The sequence below is a fragment of the Poeciliopsis prolifica genome, unplaced genomic scaffold (genome assembly GCF_027474105.1).
Source record: "Poeciliopsis prolifica strain line A6 unplaced genomic scaffold, Auburn_PproV2 SCAFFOLD022, whole genome shotgun sequence".
Classification (NCBI taxonomy): domain Eukaryota; kingdom Metazoa; phylum Chordata; class Actinopteri; order Cyprinodontiformes; family Poeciliidae; genus Poeciliopsis; species Poeciliopsis prolifica.
In genome coordinates this window covers 5,825,322-5,849,249 of record NW_026562397.1, presented here as the reverse complement: position 1 = coordinate 5,849,249, position 23,928 = coordinate 5,825,322, and positions in this window count along the sequence as shown.

Here is a 23,928-nt window from a genome sequence, read left to right as displayed (position 1 = left end):
TCTATGTATATAAACAATTTTTTCTGTCAGCAGCAACTTGCTTCCTTCCTTACATTTCATGCAAACGTATTCGTTTTCATATGTTTTCTTTGTGTGGGCTCATGTACATGACACGGTTGATAAATGAGAGGCCGCGGCGCTGCCGGTCTGTTTCATGACATGTTTCACCGAAAAGCGGAGATTCATCCTGCGGAGAAACAAAGTGGCTCCAGAAAGCCGTCTCGGACGTGGCGGTGGCGCTGCCATGACAAAGTAAATAAAGCGATATCATCCATGAGTCAGTGTGCAGATCCGGAGATAATAAACCAGTCAAAAACTATTGCTTCACCGCAACAATGTCCCGGCTTTTACAGGGCTGCCTCAGCAGAAGGCCCTCTCAGCTGTACATTATTGATGGGGCTTAAATTGAATGTCTCTTTGTTCTGCCATCGATGGACACCAGGCGTGTGTCGGCTCCACGCTGAGGGCAGCATCGAGTGCTGCGGGGGGAACGGCGCAGGAGGGGGGAGGTGGCTCACCCCTATCCCATCATGCAGCAGGCGATTCATCCATCACATTAAGAGGTGCCACATCAATCATTAACAAGGAGTCGGCCGTTGAAAGGATGACGGACAGCTCGACAAATAAGTTGAGATGAAGCGGGACGAGGCGACGCAGGCCCTTCTCCCACTTTTGAGGCAGTTCATTCGCGGACGCAGCCGCAGCGCATCTAAGTGCGACCGGCACAATGGTCCTGGGGAGAAATTTGCTGTAATTCTAAAAAGGAGCTAAATAATAACGGATAATGCGCTCGCGGTTGGAGAGCTTTAACCTCGGCTGAACTCGAATCACAGAGTGAATCGGCTGATGCTTTTAGGAGAATCTGAAGTGCTCAGACACAAGCTTCTCTTAATGCTTTTCTCCTGGGTGGTCAGTCACTCTCACAAAGATTCCTGTGTGGGTGTTTTTTTCCTCCCAACTAACCAGGTATAATAATCCAGCAGTCTTGGAAGCCTTTGAGAAGATTGCAACCACCGACGCGTGATCCGCTGATGCGGAGCAGGATTGTTTAGCCCTTTAAGGGGTTTTTTGACATCTTCGGTGTGATGGAAGTTTGCACAGAAACCCAAAACCTCCAACTCCGTTTGCCGTCAGTCATCAAAATGCACTTATTTGGAATTGAATCTGATGAGTTCACTTTCCTGCTGAAGAGATGATGGTACTGAATGTGTTAAATGACAAAAGCTGCTTTGAAGCTTTAGTCAGCTTAAGCCAACAACTTGAGGTGTTTGGGGAACATTTTACCGTTACGTGGTGTGAAACTGGTTTGGTTATTTCAGGTTGTGAAAGTTAAACATTGTAGTAATCTTGGATTTTGTCCTGGTTGGTGGTCAGGTCACAGCTTATGCTTGCATGAGAGTCTGACAGCACGCTAACCTGGAGTAAAAAGACAATTTTACAGTGCAATTTTAAGTATAGATAACGTAATATGATAACAAAAAAAGAATTAAACGTAAAATGATCATTTTTATTTGAAACTATTGATAGCAATTTTTGCTTAAATATTGATTATTGCACCTTTAATAATGCCTTTTTTCTAACTTTAGTGTAAATCAAAGCTACATTATAAAGATAATGTTGGTGCAGAAGTAAATGTGCCAGCCCAACATTACCAACATTATCAATACATCAATTCATCTTTGCAAAACAGTAGGATCTGATGCCATAAAATCTCAAAGGTTTGTTCACAAAGAATACAAAACTCTGAGAAACTGTCAAAAACTTTCTCTGAGAAGGTTGGATCTACCTCCTATGGAGACTGACTCTACTGGAGGGGGCATGCACCACCCTCCTCTTCTTGTACATATCCACAGTGAGCCTCTTCATCTTTTTTCTAATACATTTATATAGAGGGCACTTAGCGAGGCCAAGTTGCATAGAAAAATAATATAGGGATGATTGGGGACCATTGCTTGGAGCTCCAGCGGCACTATGACCACAGCTAGAGGTGCAGAAACTGAGTAAGAATAACAATAACTTTCCTCGGTAACCTCAGTACTGAGGTCCAGATCATGTTGTCTGAAAGGAGGCTTATAGCCCTTAAAACAATCTGACAAGAGAAAGGTCTCGGAGTCCCTTTGCTCCTTCCACTTTAAACACTGGACATGTTGCGGCGCTGCGTGTGAGCACACGCGCACTCACGAGTGCACGCGTAATCAGAAACACACATTCATTAGTACAACTGAAGACTGCGTAACCAGTTTGAGCTGCGGCAACAGAAGTGACGAATCAGGCGCATTGGAAAAACAGCTGTTCCAACGAAGACTGTTTAAATAAAAAAAAATGTAGGTAAAAAAAGGAACTTTGGAGGGCGTTGAATAATAGAATTGTTTGAATGTTACTAAAGTATCACTAACACATGTTAATGACATGATCCGGTGACATGTACGTTTTATAGTGCATGTTTTATAGACTCGTTCCTCCAGCTTCAGTCAGCCTGCGTTCATCTTTCCTCGCAGCTCCAGACTTAATGTTGACTCCTTGGCTCATACTTGTCAGTATGAATTTACATTCAAAGCTGCAAATTGAATAACTGTTTTAAAAAATGGGCTTTTTACATGTTTTGTGAAACTGTCACCGTGTCATGACAGTGTAATATAAAACAAAAAATGTATGAAAAATTGAGCTCTGCTGTTTTCCTCCCGTTGCCGAGAATCCATGACAGATAAATGCATTATGAAGAGGTAAAAAGTTCTTCCTACTATACATGCAGGATTAACAAAACTATGAAAACTAGTGGCACTTTTAGTCTAGAAAATGTTAAAGATAATTTTATCATCATAATTTCACTGCTGATAGTATGAGGTCTAAGTACCCAAAGGCAGTGAATTGTTTCTTTCCTTTACAAAATCTAAACAACATAAACGTGGTCAGAAAGATTTGACTCAGTCAGGAGAAAAGTGAAAACACAGTCCAGTCATTTTCTGAAGAGAATAAAACGTGACATGCAGCTTGCAGAAAAAAAATTTGTTTTTTTTCCCTGAGGAGTCATCAACACGTTGTGACACAACCTTTTCTGTTGTCAAAATTCCTCTGCTCGCTTAATCACAGCTCCTGATTGCGCGCATTCAGCACCGAGGAGCTCGTCAAACCCGCGAATCGAAAACATTTTCAAAGAGTGTTGTGGTGGCAAATTTTAATAAAAGAGATACACTTGCTCCTGCTTTCCACCCGAGCATCCTCCATAACTCATTCAAACTGTTGGCATTTAACTGAGACGGACCCATCGGAATCTGATTGGCTTCAAGTTTTACTTTCTACCCTTTAATTACACCAGCTGAGTTTTTCTCTCCAGAGCTGCATGTCTGTCTCCCGATTTCCATGGCAACAGTTATTGCTAATCAGATGCTGCAGCTCTCATCCTCGCGGTTATTAATTTTTCCGAGCCACGTGTCAATCAACCTGCCGTCATGGCGGCTTCTAAATGTTCTCATGTTCTTTTAATCAGCTTGTTTCATCTGATGTTGTGCAGTGATCATTGATTAGAAAATATCTTAAGGCTTTAGTGGTGAACTTGGCTCTTAGTTATTCAGTTTGTTATATCTTGAGTCCTGACCTCAGATGCAGTTGAACAGATATCGGCTCACAGACTCTACATAAGCTGCATTTACCTTTAAGCGTAAAACTACATTTCATATCACAACAAAAAAAAAAAAAAAACAGTGTCGTACTGTTAAAGTCTAGAGTGAAATTGCAATTAAAAAAGAAAACCCACTGTAAGTCAAAGGACCAGAGGTCATGGGGTCCACAGAGGTCCAGTTAGTTTGACTCCTCACAACCCAATTTTCTTTTCTTTAAAATGATGTTTATTCATCCAAGTATTCATAGTTATTTAATTCAATTTAGCATATTTCAGATAGTTCTCCTATTTTTCACTTAAGCAGCAGTACATCACAAAGCCATTTAAATAAGCATAAATTTTCCATTAGATAGAGGACAAGACCCTTAACGTTTTTTCTTTATTTAGACAGAAAAATTGCCTTTTACTTCGAGTTTGCCTTTGAGTAAAACGCAACGTCTTTTCACTCAGAGGTCGCAGAGACAACTTGGACGGCTTCTTTACAGATACAGGAAAACGGAGAAACCGCTTTCAAATTCAAATTGGCACATGCTAAACGTTGAACCGAAGAAGGTTAGCGCTTGAAACGGAATAAGAGTGATCATAGACACAGGAAATATGCATATTATCACATCAGCTCCTTTGAGTTAAATAAAAACATTTGTCTAATTGTGTCTCTGAATAAAGCAAAGTGTTATGCAGACATAAAGCTGCATTAGAGAAAACGACTGTGCATCCACAGCTGCAATAAAAGCTTTTCATCCCTCCTAAGGCTTTAAGGATTTAGTTATTAAAGATTCCACTTTAATTGGATGTTAAATAAATTAAACAGCCAATTAAATCATAACATCAACACAGGCAGTGCATGATGTATTCTGTAAAATGGCCATATGCCAGTGATTTAATCCCAAAATCACATTAAGGTGAAGCTTGGAGTTGAAGCACAATGAAGCCTTTAGGAGTTCTGTAGTGATTGGAGCTTCACATGTGAAGCATGTGCATCTAAATATAACGAAACTCAACCAGGAAGATATTCAAGGTGAGTTGTGATGATGAGGAGAAAAAGTGGTTCTTTCAAAGTTGGGCGTAGATTATTTTATTACAAGTTGACTTGATACTGAATATCTTTCAGTAAATGTTGAAATTCGTTGTCTAAATCACTATTTCTTTGGTAAAAGGGTCGAATGTTTCTGACCGTAACCGCAACGTAATGTTTGTTGAAGGATGTACAGCAAACATTATGCAGGGACGGGACATGCAAATGTAGCAGGAATAAACCTTGCTCATTGTATAAATAGATTGTTTGGAGAAAGTAATTGACACTTTTCAGAATTAGCTCTAAAGACACCAGCATGTGGTAATGCATGTAGAGTTTAAAAACGCAATAAGCATTATAGCACCGGGTTTCTTTCCCATTGTCAGAAGTCCTTTAAATGGGGTCAAAACACTAATATACGTTCTAAGAGTTTAATTGCATCAGTATTCAAGGGGATTATTTGAAACTGAAAATGACAGCAGGAGTGGAAAACAGTATGCTTTTTGGTAAAGATGTGGTTGTTGCTGTTCAAGTGTAGCAGTCATTGCCAGGCTTTTCATTACGAATGCCACCTCATTGAATGATTTTCTTTGAGTACCGCTATTCTGTTGTGACATTTCAAATGACACAACAGGAGTTTGGCTTCCACCTTTCATTGTGTTTTTATCTATTTGGAGGGCATGAAATAGGGACAGAAAAAAATAATTCTAATTCCAAGTTGAAAAAGTAAACAAGAAGCTTGTTAAATTCTGAATTTCAAGAGGCTAAGATAAACAGCCCTAAGCTCGATATCCAGCAAGGCTGCTGTGTGGGTAAAACATGGTGACAGCAATTTATCTGGACGACACGTAAAGACAAATATACAGTATTTTACAAACTATAAGTTGGTTTTTTTTTCACTAATTGGCTATTCCTTTGACTTTGTCAATTGTGACTTGTTTATCTTTTTTTCCTCTTCATGACATGTTTTTGACTGATGCGATAAATATTAATTTATACAGACATGCACCAAGGATTAAGCATCGCCTCCAACCCTGAATAAAACAAAAAGCAAGATGCCCAGAGCCTTTGAAACGAGTCCACAGTTGAGTCCACAAAGAACATGCTGTTGGAGGTCTGATAATCTGTCTGCGCTACATTTGGCAACGACTTCGACACCTGTTGAGGCTTCTGAATGGTGCACTTACGTAGAGATGCAAGTGCACCATTCAGGAGAACAATATTCATGACTTTGCATGCAGATCTTCTTGGTGTTACTGCTTTATGCCGCACAATCGTCTGCCTCTCTGGATTTACACCGCATGCGTCTCCGTCCCACTGTGCACTTCACCGGCATTCTTGATTTAGAGCAGGATTTGGTGCATCAGAAACTGCCAGGTAAGTTCCACACCAAAGTAAACAGTTTCTGTGCGGTTGACAATTTTGAAATAAATGCGCCTCATACTCCAGTGCGACTTGTTTTTTTTTTTTTTCACTGCCTCAAAATCCAAACTGACACATAGTCCAGACAATACAGTAATCTGTGTGCTACCTTTCTTTGAGAACCCATTTCTTCAGTAGGGCTGCATGGGACTACAGTTGGTAGTGATTAATAATTGATAGACCTTTTAGTTTTCCTAATTGTAACTTGGACATGGTAAACAGCCAGAAAAATACACTGTAATACTTTAGTCTTGCCCTGTTCACTGCTTTGCCTGCTGTTAGCAACAGTTAAGCTTGCAATTAGCCTGTAATTAGCCAGCATAGCTAGTCTGGTGGCATGAAAAGGCGTTCAATGAGTTTTTAAACAAAAATGATGATCACTACCCCAAAAATGGCCTGCTTGGTCTTTTTCAAATTTGGAAAATGTTGATTTGTCTTCACTTTCCCAATCACATCAGGTGGCATTCAGGCCCGATGGTGAAAACGAAACCTTAGCTGAATCTGAAAACAAGATTTATTTGTTCCTTTTTGTCCCATAACAGTTTAATATTCATATGTTTTTGACCACAGTAGATTGGGGAAATAAATCATACAATGACTGCCTGTCAGTTGGTGATGTGGCCCAGGGGCCCGGTGTGTAATATTATTCATATTTCTTTGTGTGCTATGGCTTGTTCAAGGCTCAGCGTGAGAGCAGTTCCAAGAATGAAGACATATCAATGTTTTCTCTTTTAAAAGAAATATTGTAAATTAAATCTATAACATTAATAGATTTTGTAAGATAAGAAACAGGCCTTACCGTTTCCCCTGCTAAAAATGACGATGTTCAGTTACAAAACACTCCATGACATTCTGGCCAGTCTCTTAGGGGCCTGCAAGAAGACTGAAATAAAACTCCTCTGCAGTTAAAACACTCTAATTATGGAAGAACATTAGAAAAAAGGGGCACAAGGTCAAGTGTAACAACACAGTGCTGCCCACAGACGTGCCTGCTTTTTAATCGGCTTGGTGTGATCCACTCGCTCCAAACATAGATGCGAGTCCACTTAAACACGCTGATATTCTATTAGCTAAGTTGAAGTGACTGTTCTGAACCACCAACTCAAGTGACATATCTCTGCCTGGTCATGTGCTTATGATTGTTATGTAACTGTCGTTTTTACCTGCTCACTAATTTAAGTAAAAATTTTTCACATTAGTGACCGTAGCTAACGAGCTTGTTTTGTTCAATGTGAGGTTTTCAAAGAGAACTGGATCTGAAGCTAAGCATGTTTTCAGTGACAGACAAACATTATGTCTTCATACGTATTTCTGTAGTTTGCAAACAATAATTACGATGTTTAACGTTTTGTTAATCCACCTATTTTTACAGATCAACACTCATGTTACCGTTGATACTGAATTGTGTTTTAGTTCTTTTGGCACAAATTCAATAAGATATGTTTCATAACTTTGATTACTATATATGTATTGTCAAAAACAAAACATGGAGTGGCATGTACCATCCTGTTACATTTGTTTAGAGTACTTGTATGATCAAGTCCGGCCTATGTTCTTAAATCTGCAAGAAAATCTTTTATATTGAGATTAGAGACGTTGTCTTTGTTCAGGTTCATCTTCGGTACAAAGTCTTTTCCATGGCAGCAGGTTTTGCTCCAGAACAAACTTGCCCTTCAGTAAACTGTAAAAAATTAAAACAAGTCGAGACGAGCAAACGATCATGGATATGCTCAAGTACTCTGGTTCACTCAGATCATTTGGAATCATAATTAAACATCACTTGGGAAAGTTCAACACTGAATATAATACAGTGACACAGTTGGTAGGACTGTTGCCTTGCAGCAAGAAGGTCCTGGGTTCGATTCCTGGTCCCGGATCTTTCTGCACGGAGTTTGCTCGTGCTTCCTGTTCATGCGTGGGTTCTCTCCGGGTACTCCAGTTTCCTCCCACTGAAACAGACCAGAAACATGACTGTCAGGTTAATTGGTCTCTCTAAGTTCTGTTGGACTGGCGGCCTGTCCAGGGTGCCAATAAATCTCCAGGCCAAAAACCGAGGCTCAGTTCGGTTGAAGTGAACTCTGGCACAGGTCAAATGCATATGTGAACGCCAAGCAGACCTGAAACTGCTCCCGAAGCAGAACGTGGACTATGATGCAGGGCATTCTGGGTAAATTTAGACTTCTACTAGTAGTTGCAAGAAGAGAAATTCTACAACCCAGTTTTGTTTTCATTGCCTATAAAAAATTATTCAGTCTTCTTCACAAGTTTTGTTCATCATTTCCTTCAGTAGTTGTTGTTCTAGCAGCAAATGGATCTAATATTGTAACTTTGGTCCCCAGTCAAAGCGAGTCTACTGGATTCTCAGGAGTGAAAAGAAAGTCCTAAATTAACCCCAAACCTTTCTACAAATGGCCCCATATCATGTTTGTTAGCACTTGGTACCACCTCCCTTCAAATAGCCTGGTTTATACCATCTTGTTTAAATTGCTGGTTCTGCAGGCTTTGCATGAGGTCAGGAATTCAGAATTACATTCTGTTTTCCACACAGAAGCTCACATACTCTATCAGCCCTAGAGTGTGAAAGTATTAATCAATACAGATCTTTGGTTTGAAAAGTAAGGGCACTGTAATACTGATAACCATATTGTAGGTGTTTTCAAAAGCCTTGAACTTGAGGTCAGAGTTGTAACACTGGACTTTCTTGGGTCCAATAGCACACTGGGATTCCTGTGAATGAGAAAGCAGAAGGTGCTTTTTATTAATTCCTCCCTTCTGCCCTCAAAACCATATTAATATCGAATACCCCTGCAGAATGGCAAAAAAAACCAACCGCAAGAAAGAAATACTGTTGCAAATGAGAGACTCTGTGGCTCTTATAGATCTGGAATTGGTCAAAAATAAGGTGCTGAATTCATTATTGCACATTCTTATTTTCTGCTCGATCAAAAGCCAATGTCTTGTTCATTTTGCAGAAGGAGTAGTCTTACTTTCTACTGAAGTTGGTCTTGAGAATCTACATGATACTGTAGATTCATGTAGATTAAAACAATATCTTTAAAACAATCACAATTTAGATTAAAACAAAATCTTCAACACTCTGTGAAGTTCACATAAACTGCGTCTTTTACTATATTTTCTCATCGTGATTATTCCTAAGGTCTGCACTAAAACTGATTTAGGTAAAGATCATCCACGTCTGGAGAGTTTTCAGGCTATTGATCCAAAGTTTCAATGTTCGGATATTTAAGCCCCTTTGTGATCACCTTTGCTTTTGTGAAATAGTGCTATCTTTTGTCAGAAAATGCACATGATCTAAATGTATTTTTTTCTCCCTCTTGCTTTAAAAAGTCACTCTTTGAAGATGTTTTAACTCCACTCAGTATTCATGGCAGTGTTTGGACATGGAGGATTTATTGTAGCACTCATATTTTCTTCCGTGCACAAACAATTTTCCAGATGTCCCAAACAATCAGATGGACGATTCATCAGGAGAAAAGAAAACTTTTCGCCAGTCGTCTTATGTCCGTTCTTGTCATTTCTGCAGAGTTTCAGTCTGTCGTTCCTGTTTTTCTTGGACGGAAAAGTGCTTCAAGGCATTTGTCTTTCCGTACGGACGCACCGAGGTTCACCTTCCGCCAGTTTTGAGTGTGCTCTGCACTGGTGGCAACACTGTGCCGTATAATGCTCACTTGTTCTCCTCTCTCACATATTCGGGAGCCTTCTCCACAGCTGTTAAACCTTTTAGCTTTTGTTCATCTAAAAAAACGTTCTAGGAGCAATTTGCTTGAATGTGAGGCCTTTTTGACAGAGAACTGACGGCTGCCTGCTTCTCATTACGTAACTGCTGGTGACAAGAGAGGATGATTTCAAGCACATCAGTCCCTCTTTTATATCAGTCGGTCTGATAATTAGTTGGACAGCGGGTTCAGCTGGTCTCTTTCACAGCTTCACCTGGACTCATTACATGACCGTGATGAGATAAAGTCAGGATTGCCATCATATATATCATTTGTATTTCTATCTTACATTAATCTTTTTAAGTAATGGACTTGCTTTCGAGTGAATTAACATTCATTCAGTCATTAATTTCTCGCTGCGTACTGAGTGTCGGTGGTTGGAGGGTTTTTTTTGTGACAAAACGGTCACAGGTTTGAGCTCCTGTGGTTAAACTTTGCTCCTTTCCGTACGTCTGCGATTGGAATTTGATCTGAACGTAACAGAGAAACGAACTCGGTCGCAGGCATCTTCTCAATAAATATCAAGGACTTTGTTCAAGTTTTTCACTTTGACACCCTACAGTAGTTCTGCTTATGGGGGAGCGGACAGATCCAAAATACTGATGATACCCTTACCAAGTCGATATCAGTATTGGATTGATTGTGGCATCAATATTTTAGTTTTTGAATTATTGTTCTATTTTTATTTTGTGGTTTCTCAAGTTTGCTTTGATTTCTTCTCAAAGGATATTTTTTGTCCTTTGTGAGTTTACAAAACAATGCATACAAATTTGCTTTGTTTTTCTGCTGTTTATGTTTTTCAGTGTGTTCAAACGTTTTGTTGACACCGATAAGTTTTATCTAAACCTAAATTATAACAAAAATAAATTAAGGGTGGAAAAAAAAAACACAAAAACACCCAAAGTTCGTAAGCGTTACGATTCATCATGCTTAATTATGAATTATTTCGTAATGGTGGAACCCATGTTCACGCCACACTTTTTGATTTTCCTTCGTAATGTGGAAAATCCTGAAACGTTTTTTTCCGTTCACTTCACAAGCATACTCAGTTTACCAAATAAAATCCAAGTAAGATGCATTTAATTTTGTTGTTTCTAACGTGACTAAATGTAACACAAAAAATGGCGACTTACAAAATGTGGGAATCGCATGTTTATTTGCATAAAAAGTAACGGAATGCTTAAAAGCTTATGCACGGACCATTGTGAGTGTCCATTAGCTGGAGCAAACTGCTGAGTCCAAACCCTTTAAGATCCACTTTAAGAGCAGCATAAATCAACAAAAATGTGGGAGAAAGACTTGCTCTGCATAAAGGCAACGGAGTCAGTCTGCCTCTGAAAGCCTTTAAACCTTATTATTTTCCATCTTCCAGAGGTTTAGCTGGCACAATCTGTCCTGTTTGTTATTTATTTATTTATGTATATTTTGTCTTCTGCCTAAAGATTCTTAAAAGGAAGACCCTTACTGGATCGAAAAGCAACAAAAATCCATCTGGGGCGAAGTTGGAGAGCTGAGCAAGCATCAGGGTTTTGACAGGTTGTGTGCAAAACTATTACACCGAGTTGCCAAATCCAGCACAAATTATCGGTGGTTGGCAGATTTCTGTGCCTCCAACTCAGCCTGGAGTTCTACCAGGGTGGCATTGGAGACCTTATTTTGCTCTTCACAGCAAGTCAGGGAGAAAAGTCATTACAAAAAATAAAAATATCTTCCTATAGTCTTCAATAATTCAGGGAAGCAGATGCCTTTAAAAAAAAAAAAATAAAAAAAATAATTTAAAAAAAGGGGTTGTGTGCCATTGCTATTATTCCGCTCCCCCCTATATGATGTGGACATGGTGTCATTCGTCCAGCTTTCTCACCTCACTGTTTCATCATAAAAGGTTAACGGGCCGACAGGACCTTCCTGTGTGACGTCACCTCCCCGCCAGTCCGGGCCCCGCACTGCACCTTCAGGAAATCCCGGACACTCCGCGGCCTCCAAATCATCCCACCGCCGATTATTAAAAATGTCATATTCCGACGAACGGCCTGAAATACAGCTGGCCCATCAATTTTTCATGATCGTGGACTAAGCCTAACGTACAGCCTACAGACAGACACTTATGCATATTAATTAGTATGGAAATGACAAGACAATTAGTCTCTCAGCCGAGGACAAAAAAAAAAGAAAGAAATAAAGAATCCAGGCGAGGGGATTTTACAGATAACAGTCTGAAAGGCACGATGATGTTGGCGGCGGCATAAAACGGAACTTATTTATGAAGACGTATCGCAACACGACTTGACTGCAAATAAAACGCGACGTAATAAATTGGCGCCGTTGTCAGGAGCACCGAGCCCCTCCCTCCCCCCACACACCCCCTCCCCTCCTCTCTCTGGGCTGTTAACATTTTAGAGGGCAAAGCAGCTGGAACCAAAGGTTAATGTCCACATCGTTAGCGAGCGACACCGCGCACCTCCATCCCTGTTGGTTTAATTAAATTACAGTGGATTCATAAAGGGCCGATTTATCCCGCTTGGCGCAGTGACTGCAGCCTTAATGGGGCCCCGCGCCGCCCGCTCGGCTGATTTACCCCCTCAGGCTTCAAAGTGGGTCGTCCTCGTGTTGAGTTTGTTATGGCCTACTTAACAATACAGTAACTTTTTTATTTGGATCATCCGTCAAAAGCAGCTGATTGCCTTAGTCGTTTTCTGCCACGTGCAAAAGGGGGGTATTAAAAAAAAAAAAAAAAACTCTAATAGCTCACACTGAAAATCCTCAGTTACAGATACAATGAGCTGCAGAAGCACCTCTGAACACCTCTGAAGCGGCAGACTTGTTCAGATGTGTTCTTGGGATTTGTGTGACAGGCAGTACATCGTCTTGGTAACTTTCATTACTTATTTATTTATTTTACACATTTGCTAAAACCGTCACTAGGTCGTAACATAATAGGAGACGGATAAAAAAAAATTGAGCAGTGTATTTAAAAGTGTATTTCTTCTACCTGCAGAAATACACTGCTCAGGTCATGAACCACTAATCAGAGCCAGTGGAGGAGGGCCTTAGCGCTGTCAATCACCCTGTGCACATGCTGTTCACACAGTCGGCCCCCAAAGCTGGAAGGAGCAGACTGCGAATGTGCGAGCAAGTCAGCATGGTTATCAATGACAACGGTTTTTCAGTAAGCTGTTTTTCCACAAATGGCACAGCAGCGCATATACAAGGTGATTGACAACGCTAAGACACTCCTCCTTGCTGTGATTGGTTGCTTCTGTTTCTTTCTCCAGATGCACTCCAGAAATGTAAAATAAATAAAACAAATTTAAAAATGCATTTCAAGTTTATCTCAAGCAAAAAATGAATCATCAGAAATATTAAAAATGTCTGATCAGATTAGGCCAAAGTTGTACTTTTTGGCCCACATGCAAAACACCATGAAAATCTAACACTGTCATAATGGTGGTGGCAGCATCATGGTGTGGGATGCAGACGACTTGACACTGAAACAGACCACATCATCACTACAGCGATATACGTATGGCTTAGATTTTATTTCATCATGTTTTAGAATGGCCTAGGCAAAGTCCTGCCCTAAAATCTGACTAAACATGAGCTTTTTTTTATGAAAATGAATGGGAAAAACGTCTAGTCTTTAGTTTGAAAAGCTGGAAGAGACAGTCATTAAAAAATGACTTGCAGCTGTAATTTCAGAGGTTGTGCTGCCCAACATTGACAAATGGGGGCTGACCACAAATGCACGCCACACTTATCAGATTGTTATGGGGGAAAAGCAACTTGAACAACTGTTCTTTCCCCTCCGCCTTGCAAGCACTTGCTTCTTTATGCACGTCTAGTACATGCAATTTCCAATAAAGCGCATTGTTGTCTGTGGTGCAAAATGACAAAATGCGTGTGAATTTAGCAAATCCGTGTAAGCTGGGAAAACAAACATCCTGCAGACTAACCAGCGTTTCAGGGAGCTGACACGACTTAAGCTTGTGGTGATGTAAAAATTTCACAAATAATCCTGACTGGAGCTTGAAAAATTCACATCTTTTTTCAGGCTCCACATATATAAAAGGAACGAAGGAAAAGACTCAAGTCAGACTTCTGCTGTACTTTCAGGGCATATATAAGGCAGCACTTTATTTACTCGAAATAAAGTGGTGCAACAAAATGCACAAACATAGAGGTACTTAAAAACAGAGAGAGAGAAAGTTATCAAGACCTTTATCATGTCAAGGCGACGTGTAAAAGAGGAATGCAGCTTTGGTAAACATGTTTCTTTACTAAATGATTCTTTACACCATCATGGATTTTTTTTAAAGGGCTATTTCAAACCATTTTTAAATCAACTTATGTCAATTGTTGTTCCTGATTCAGGATGCTTGGTTTAAGAAATTAGACCCAATTGTTAAAAGCTCAGTTATTAACAGAAAACATCTGTTTTCTAACAAGGGTTTAGGTAGAATTATTGTTCCACCAAATTCTTGGTAGAACAATTATCCCCAGATCAAACTATGTGGACAGGTAGGTTGCTGTGCAAGTCCAAAAATTGATAAATATGGTGATTATACACCCCCTAGTGGAAAATCTGAACAAAAACATGACTTTCCCAAATACCCCACACACCGCTTTCTCTCTCTCTCTCCTTCTTGCTCTGCCTTTCTCCCACACACCAACTTTTTTTTCCCTTCTGTGCCTGAGACATGCATAAAAAAATAAATAAATACAAAACAACAAAAAAACAACTCAAACTGAATGCATGAATTTGAATGTCGCTCTCATATTGTGCTGCTCCTCTGTTGGTACCAGCCACATTCCTCAAGTGATAACAAAGCACAATGTGTGTGTGCCACTTACACTCAGTTTGATAAATTAATTCCTTTCATTTCCTGCAACTCGGAGTAACCGAAGCGCCCCTCATGCGTCAGGAGTCATTTCATTGGAGCTGAAAGATCCAACGCAGGCCTGCAGAGCGCAAACAAGGCGCGTTTACTTTAAACTGCTGCAGCGTCTCTGCTGGTTTCATCTGAGAAAACCAACTTATTTTTTCACTTGACGTGAACGCTTACGATGAGTGACGTTAAATTAAAAAAAAATATATATATATATAAATTGCAAAGGCATGATCAGATGAATCGTTGGAAATGTAATTTATATCAGTGATTTCATCAAAAAAGTAAACAGTGGTATATTTCATTTTGCTCTTGTTAGTTTGTTGTTTATGATCAATAGCAGACAAATCCACAATATTATGCTTGACAACAGAAATGCGATGTTGTAGCCAACACCGCCATACCACTTTTGATGTTTAATCGATTACTGACTAAGTTGGAGATTATTTCAATAATCGCTTAATCATGATTAATCAAATTGACCCTCAGTCCAGTCTCCCCAGTCCAGAGTGAAGTTCATATTATTTGTAGACTCGTGTCATCTGCTGGTGTAAGTCCAAACCAAGTGCTTTGTGACACTGAGGTCATGTTTGAAGATTCATGTGTTCGCACATTTTTTTTGTAAATTAGCTTTTTTTTTTGTTTTTGTATTATTCATTCTTGTATTCATCATTTCCCCGGTGTTCCTTCATCCGTTTATCAGCCCTTGCTTGACCAGGAAGATCCCACTGAGATTGAAAGTCTCTTTTTTTTGCAAGAGAATCCTGGCCAAGGATTTTATGGAAATGTTTCCAGAATTTCTGGCCTTTTCTCCCACATCTGAAGCTCAGTTAACGCCTCAGGCCGGCTCCAACGCGTTCTGTTGATGGCACCGGCCCGTTATCATCCTGTCTCGTTTCCTTCATGCTGCTTTCACCTGCCACTGCTCTGCTGCTGGGCTTCACTTCATGAAGTTAGAAATTACGACGGTTGCTTCTTGTCTGAAGCAACCACCGCTCATGTCACCTGACGCCTGCCTCCACTGACAGGCTCAGTGGAGATCCTGGCTTCATTCTCCAGCTGGACTTGCCTGATTGCCGCCATGCCAACGGCGCCTTAATGCTTTAATTTATGTAAAAAGAGCAGACTTCTCGGTTGGATTATGGAAATGTAAGTCTTTTGGTCTAATTCTCTGGATGATATATATTTTGACATGCAGTGAGGGTTTCCTATACAGTTTTCCTCACCAAAATTCTCTGCGTTTATTAAAACAAAACCAGAATGACCCATTGAACCGGTATTGTCCAGAATCGGTCCTGGATGGCCGGCATCCTGCGTTAAACGATATCCACCAAATCGCTCGAATTTAATGTGCAACCCGATCGAACCGCGGATTATTCCGAAGACATTAAACCACACAGAATGAAAAGATAAAGAGAAACGTGACAGATCCCAGAACAAAACCAAAAAAACGTCTAAGTAACTTCTTCTTTGTCAGTATTTTAGTCTCACAGCCACATTTCCTCACTGTGATTAGATATTATGGAGTTATTTAAAAGCAAAGGTTGTCTAAGTGGTTTCTGAACATCAACCTGCTCTGCAAAAGAGCAGGTTGATGCAAAAGCATAAGAACTTACCAAATGTTTTCGTCTCCTTTCCACTAGAAATATTGTTGCACTTGAAATAAGAGAAAAATAACTGAAGTAACTTTTTAAGTCAATAATTCTTGGATATTGATTTAAAAAGTGTTAGTTTCACTGCACCTGTAACAAGGCTTTCTTTTTGTAAAGTGAAAAAAATCTGCCAGTAGAACTATTGGTTTTTATCAATATTCAAGAATTATTGAGGAAAAAAAGACCTTATTTCTCTTGCTGAGAAAAGTTGATTTTAAGTCATTTTGTTTTACTTGGACTTGCACTACAAAGTTGACAAAAAAAAATACTTGGTAAGATTTAGTGTTGTTGCAGTGAAAAGGTGTGAATTTTAGCTCATTCCGTGCTGCTCGTCTTCTGTAGCTAAAAATGTCATGTATAAAACGACCAGAACAAGGCAAAGGGACAAAATGACCAGCGCCCAAAATATTCCACTCATATGGACCTCCCAGTACTGTTGGTACTGCGTCACGCGCTAAAAGCAAACCTTTCCGTCCGCTCCCCGCTTTCCTGCCAACGCAGGATCTTGTGTGGCGAAGAGCTCTCTCTCAGAGATAGCGTTTTATTTTATTATATAATTTTTTTTTTACACCGAACAGAGGACCCATCACAGCAGTCCTGTTCCATCTGTAATCCTCATCTCGTATCTGATGCTTTCCACACCAGCCAGCTCCTTATTCCTAACACTCTGATCTTTTGCACATCTCAACGCTGCTGTCTTTCAATGAGCTCCTGCTAGCAGTGATGGAATTAGAGAGCCGGTCCTCCAAAAGAAGCCAGTGCAAATTCGCCTTCCCTGCTCCAAGCATCAATTTCGCCCAGCTTGTTTTCATTTCTTTTTCTTCTACTCGAAGAAAAAAAATATATATAAATAAAAGAAACAAACACTGTTGAAATAGATGGTGTTTGTTACACCGAAGCAGCCCCTTGCCTGGCTCTCTGGTTTATTTTCCTGCTTTCAAGGTCTGTTTTGGTTCTGCAAAACTGGGAGATTGATTTCTGGCCTTCTTTTCTTGTTTTAAAATGTATAGTTCTAATCTTGAAAAGTATGGAAAAACTTTTAAAAGCGATCATTCATTTCAAGGCAAATGGAGGGCAACTACTTTCCCAGTTTGCATGCATTCATTTCTGAGTTAAACTTGACAGGCGACTGGACAACTATTGATTTCTCCGAGCAACTTCCTTCAGCACCATGTGTTGGGTGATTTTGTTTGTATTTTAGTCCCTCATTGGAATTACGTTCTGGGTGGCATAACTCGGTACTTTGCTGAACCTTTATTAGGTTTATGCATGTAATTAGGAAGTAGTTACCTTCCAGCAGGGCAGTTTGTTCTACTATTCTGTATAATCATAAGCAAACACATTTAATTTCTTTTTTTGTTAATTGACCAGTTCTAGCAGATATTATTGCATCCTTCAGTGCCCTCGATGCATAAAAAGCTAGATTCTTGTATCAAGCAATAAATAGCTTTGGTGCATTTTTTTCCCCCTGATGTATCGAACTTTTCACAAACTTGCATCTTCTGCAATTCTCTTGGTAAAAATAAGTGAATCAGCATTAAAAAAATTCTTATTGAAGCCACACAGCGCTTTTTTTATGTTTTTTTTTATGTTTCTGTTTCAGTACATTTATTCAGTGCAGAAAAATGTTTTTTTTGGGGGGGTTGCATGAAGCTGTCTGTATATCGTACCAATAGATGAAGGGTTTTCTTAATTTGTTGTTTTTCGACACAAGTTTCCGGTTTTTCTCTCAGTTTAAAGAATGACTAAACACCCAGATCAACTTTTTAAAATATATTTTTAACCTGTATAATTTGGATCTTAATGGTGCTACATTTACGCTGCAGAGAAAACCGATATTTTCGAGTAAACCTTTGAATTCTGCAGCGTTTGGCCAAAAACCGTCTCAGTGCTGCCCTCCTCAGGTCGAAAGGTGGCTACTGCAAGTTGCTGGATGTGTCACCACCAGCTTCTTTGAAAAATAGTCACTAGATGGATTCGGAAAGTTGTTGAAAAGGCGCTAAATTGGCAACAGTGCTTTACTTCGTGCTGTTCTAAAATTACCTGGTGCTTTTGCATCAGGCTTAGTTCAGTTTTAAGGTTTGTGATGCTCGGAGCAAAATGGCTTTTGACCTCAGATTTATTTTTACTCCTCTTCCGCATTCTCCTATCTGTGTGTGGCAACATAAACACCCAACAGATTTTATTTTATCATTATTATTACTTATTTAACTGTAGATTTGGAAAGACTGAGATGACCGGCTTTTATTTTGAAACGGCTTCCTGACTTGAACGCCGTGTTCTTTTGTCTTTCCCATTTTTAAAAGTTGCTCGGAGAAATAATCCTCTGTGTAACATCTGTAATGCTTAAAACTTTTTTTTTTCCCTCCCAAATTCTTTTTGTGTATTTTGCAAAATTACTAATATGGAGTAGATCTGCCGATAACCACTGCTGGTGACATTCAGAAGAGTAATTATAAGCATTTTTCACCCAAAATAAATGTGCAAAATTTCGCAGAGGGAACTGCAGTTGACCTCATTAGTGATAGCTGCCATTTTGTTGCCAAAAAAAAATAAAAAAATACTTTGCGACCAAAATGGAAACCAAACCTGCCATGAAACCAACTCAGGCTCCGGCGGCGCAGCAGATGTTCCCTTGTCGTCCAACTGTCCACCAGACAGAGTTATTTTTAATTTTTTTAATTTTCTTTTTTTTTAACAGATCAAAGTGACACAAATACAGAGGAGCAGAGGAGAAACAGAGGACTTTATGGCTTACTGCAGATAAGAAGTGCTTTACGCTCCTCAGAAATCTAATTAGTAAATGCCTTGTGAATGGAGGTTCACATGGCAGCAAAGTTAATAAGCAACCAGCATCTTTCTCTCTTTATTGGAGACAGTGGCTGCAAGTGCAGGCAGAGAAACATCAATATTTCATTAAAAGGGGCAAAATATCACATTTGCCACAACACTGGAACTAGAAATTTAATTACAGGGGGAAAGATGAATAAAGTAGGAATGTTCAGAAGTCGAGCAACAGATTTATTTTCAGAAACAGAAGAGTTTGGTGACATTCTGAGTTTTACAAGCAGCCAAAAAGGTCTAATTATGATTTCGATTACAATTTTGTCTAACCGTAGCGCCTTCTTTTGCGTGTTTCATGCGTTCCCTAAGCAGCTTGTAAAATGAAAATTTGCTAAATGATGTTTTCTATTGTTCTTTACAGACTTTAAATCAGTGACTGAAAAGTTGATTTGTGTAGCAGATTTTGGCAACAAGTCAGTTCAAAGTGCTTTACATCATGAAAACACAAAAATAACAAGTCCTAAAAACACACAGAACAAGTCCTAAAACTCAAACTCTATTTACCTGTTAGCTGCCTGCTGAAGTTAAGCGGTTGCTCTGGATTTATTCAGGTGTGTCGGAGTAAATGGGGCTAAATACAAATGTAGGCATTTTTCCCACTATGCACCCGATTTATCAAAAGAAACACAATGAAGTGCGACAAAATGTGGAAAAGCTTTGAGTCATAACCCTGGATCTGCTTCCTTGATCATTCAGACGTGCTCTGCTTGCATATTAAAGCATTAATAGTGCAAACACTGTGAAAGTTCTGCAGACTCATCATGAGAGCATTAAGAATCCACCCACCAGCGTCTGTGAGAAAAGTCTTTTAAGAAATTAGTAACGACAGAATTACAAGAGAGAAAGTCAAAATTAGTTTCTGACACACTGAATCTGATGATGCATGATCAGATCACGATGAGATTCATACATGACGTGTGGGGACGTAATGTTGCAACACCAAAACAGGGTGGTGGCAGCATCATGCTGTGGGGTTGCATTTCTGTAGCAGTGACAGGAAAAGGGAAATGTATTACGCATTTGATTCTTACAATATTGGTGGAGGCGGACGACCGTCGATTAGTTTCCAAAACATAAACAGAAACACGGAAGCCACGATCTGCATTCATCTCAGTCACCGTGTTGCATTTCACACCATAATTCTTTGAAGTTTTTCTTTTCGTGCGAGTGCTAATTTTTACATTTGTATGGAAACTCCTCAAGTTTCTGTGAAACCAAAAACGGATGAACGGCCCGGGAGCCTGCAGATCAAAGCTTTAACTTTTATATCCTCGGCAATCACAGCTGGATCTGCAAAGATTTCTGCCTCTAATGAAGACGGCGCGTTCCCAGACTGTCGGGAGGCGAGGCGCAGATGGAGATGGTCTCATTCTCCGGTCCGCTGAAGCGAGGCAAAGCAGGAGCATTTGTACTGCAGGTGCAGAGGGGAATTTAAAGTGCTTTAAAGAAAATAAAGAGACCCAGAGCAAAGAAAGTGTATTTTTAAAAGAAGAAACGGATTACACAAAATAATTTTGTACCAGAAAATTTGGCAAAATCTTCAGGTGAGACACAATGAAGATAAATTTAAAATAATGAAAACAGGATCCTAGAGCTGCGTTCAAAACAACTGATCGTAACATCCCGATCGACAAATGAAAAGTAGGTGGGATCAATAAAAGACTAAAAATTTAAAACTAAATATTTAACTTGCAAATGTAATATTTAGTTTGTAAAAACAAATATGTTGCATCCAGACTAAATTTTTAGTTCCCAACTAAATATTTAACATCGAGCTAAAAATTTAGTTTGTAAACTAAATATTTATTTTCCAAACTAAACATTTAATTTTCAAGTTAAATATTTTCCAAACCAAACATTTACTTTTCAAACTAAATGTTTATTTTCCAAATTCTGCTGGCCCACAGGAGGCAGCATTTGTTTTCTATGTTCTCCACTTTGTAACAATCTCTTTGGAAAACTTGAGGCAACTCAACACTGTTGGCTCCTTTAAAAAGGGATTTTTCTATTTCATTTTGAATTAGCAGTTCACCGTTTCTTTCACTACGGTACAAAAATAAAAACACCTCTTGTTCTTCGAATGAAAGATATTCGCTTATCCCCGTCTGCGTTCCTTTAAAGCAGTTTGTAGGTAAAAGGTACTGCAGATGAAGCTGGTGATTTCATTTAAAGGAGCCAACAGTTTCCAACAGAACAAGCTTTCCGGCAGTCCGCGTTCTCCAGGATGGCAATAAGCTGATTTTGGCATCACTTTCCAGTCTAAGGCGAGACTCACACGCATCCCGGCAGCACATCACATGGACACATCCCAGCTATGTGGTATTGATTGAAATGAAGGCAGGAAAGAAACAAGACTGCGGCTCTCTGTGGATTTAGGTAGCTGCGGTGTGCTTATTAAATGGAAGTAAGGAAAACCTGCGGGTATGTGTAAAGGTTGAAATTTAAAGCTGGACTCGGAGGCAGAACACACTGTAAAGCCTAAAAGTACTAAGAATATAAATCAAATCATGGCCAGTCTGGGCAGCTCGCTTTCTTTCTCTTTTGTCACATCGTGCTTTATGTGTTTTTGTGCCTTACGAGACAAACGGATCACAGGAAGATGGAGGTTGAAGGCTGCGGTATCGGTCCAGTAGAACAAAGTACCTGAAAATCCATGAACCTCGACAGCGAAATAAACACGACGGGGTCCCAGCCGCCTCCCTCTGACTTACAGTCTGCACAGAAATTGGCCTGTGGTGGAAGACAATGACAGCAGGGCTTCTTCATGTTTATTTTAAGGCCACTTGTTGAAATTAGGAAATTCGACATTTTGTAAAGAACAAAAAATATTTAAAACAATTAATAGACACATTTTATTGTGCAATCTAGTAACTGTTACCTTAACCCATTTAATCTCAATTTTTTTTCCCTGCAATACAAGTGGATGCGTTTCAATCCTTGGACCGCCCTAACACATAAAATTCATGAATCATCACATTTTATTTTGGTTATGTTAGTTAAAAGGTTTTATACTCAGCAACAATTGTTACCAGTGGGAAATAGCATAGTCTAAATTACAAAAATGTGGCCTCTTTATACATAGAAAAAAAATAAGAAAAATTACGACATGCATGGCCTGTTGTCACAAAGAATGGTTACAAGAGCATTCAGAAATATTTTAGAAATATAAAACTTTAATGCCACAGCCTGCAGATGTCATTGTGCCAAGTGACCATTGACCTCATTTGGTCATTTCATCAATGAGGTAGGGTCAGGTGAAAATGTTAGTAAGGACAAATATGCATCTGGAAGGAAATTGTCCCGGCGAATTGCTGCTACCACTAGTCTGTAGGAGCTGACTGGGGAAGGTACAGAGGAGGGGTGCCGCCCAGAAGCAATTAGCAAACACCTGGTGGAACTGGTCCCCATCGAGGCGAAAATGTTGCTAAAGTGTTAATCGAGGAGCCATGTTGTGATGACTTCCAGAAGGCGGAGTTTCAGAAAGAGCAGGAGCTTTTAAAGCGACAGAGGCCCGATTTCAAGGCGTTAAATCACAAAGCAAGATTTCGCTTTATATTTTATATACAGCATTTTTTAGCACCTGAATGGAAAATAGTCATTTGATTGTGCTATAAAATAGCGGTATGCAATTGGAAAACACACACTGGCCCTTTAAATAGATAAAAGCTGAATGACATTCAGAATGCTTACATGAACATGAATTCTTTATCCTGGCAATGAAATCAAGTGGCTAACCTTTACAATCCAATAACACCTAAGATGGAATAGATGGAACAATACGACAGTCCAGAAAGTCAGAAAAACATCCCTGTGTTAAAAGACATCTCTCCCCAAACTTACTGTTTTGAAAAAGATCTGAGATGTACTTTCGTTTCCCGAATAGATTTTGAGTAGGTCCTACATTTCTGCTGACAAGCTGAAATGTGCTTCAGTGAAGAGAGGTTTTAGAAAGGATGTCTCGTGCTACAGCTGCCTCTTACAAATCTGAAGCTAGAAAAAGTGAAAATTGCAAGAATTTCTGTTAATGTGGAACAGCACAATCAGAGGAGTGAAAACCGATGTGGCTCACATGACTCTGCCTCATGTAAACCAGCGTAATTTACTGAAAAACTCATCACCTTAACTCAGACCATCAGATTAAAACGTTTTACAAAAAACATCTAAATATGCCTGGTCTTTAAATAGAAAGAAGAGTTTGTATAAATTCAAAGATAAGTTCATCTTGTCTTGTCTGTTGTGTGTTCTGTCAGTTTTGTAAGAGAATCCAATATCTCATCAGACTTTCACAAAACAAGAAAATACTCCTAAGATTATTTCACAAAACTGACAATTCGTCCTATTTTTTCTCTCTCTTTTCACTATGCGGTTGTGCTAACTTGCGATTATTTGTGAACTCTTGTTCCGTGTGCTTAACTCCAGGCATCACTTCATGATTGACCGTGAGTTCTCAGACGAGGAACAAACCGTTTTTACTCCGCATGCAGTAAAAATGAAGTAAGAGCAAAATGTTCTTGCATGCTTTGTCCCCTCTCCCGCCTCCCAAGTTCTGCGTCGTTTCTGCCGCTTTCGTGCTTTCAGAATAATTCTGTCTCCAGTTTCCACATCGCTGCTTTCAACCAATAATGAGTTGACTTCTTCCTTTTTATTCACTCATCCACATTTCTTTTTCTTTTAAATGTGGCTGAAATTTTCATCGTTATTATCATTATTTTTCAGTGCAACCCTCCTTCTCATCGCCTCTGCATTTTTATCGGTT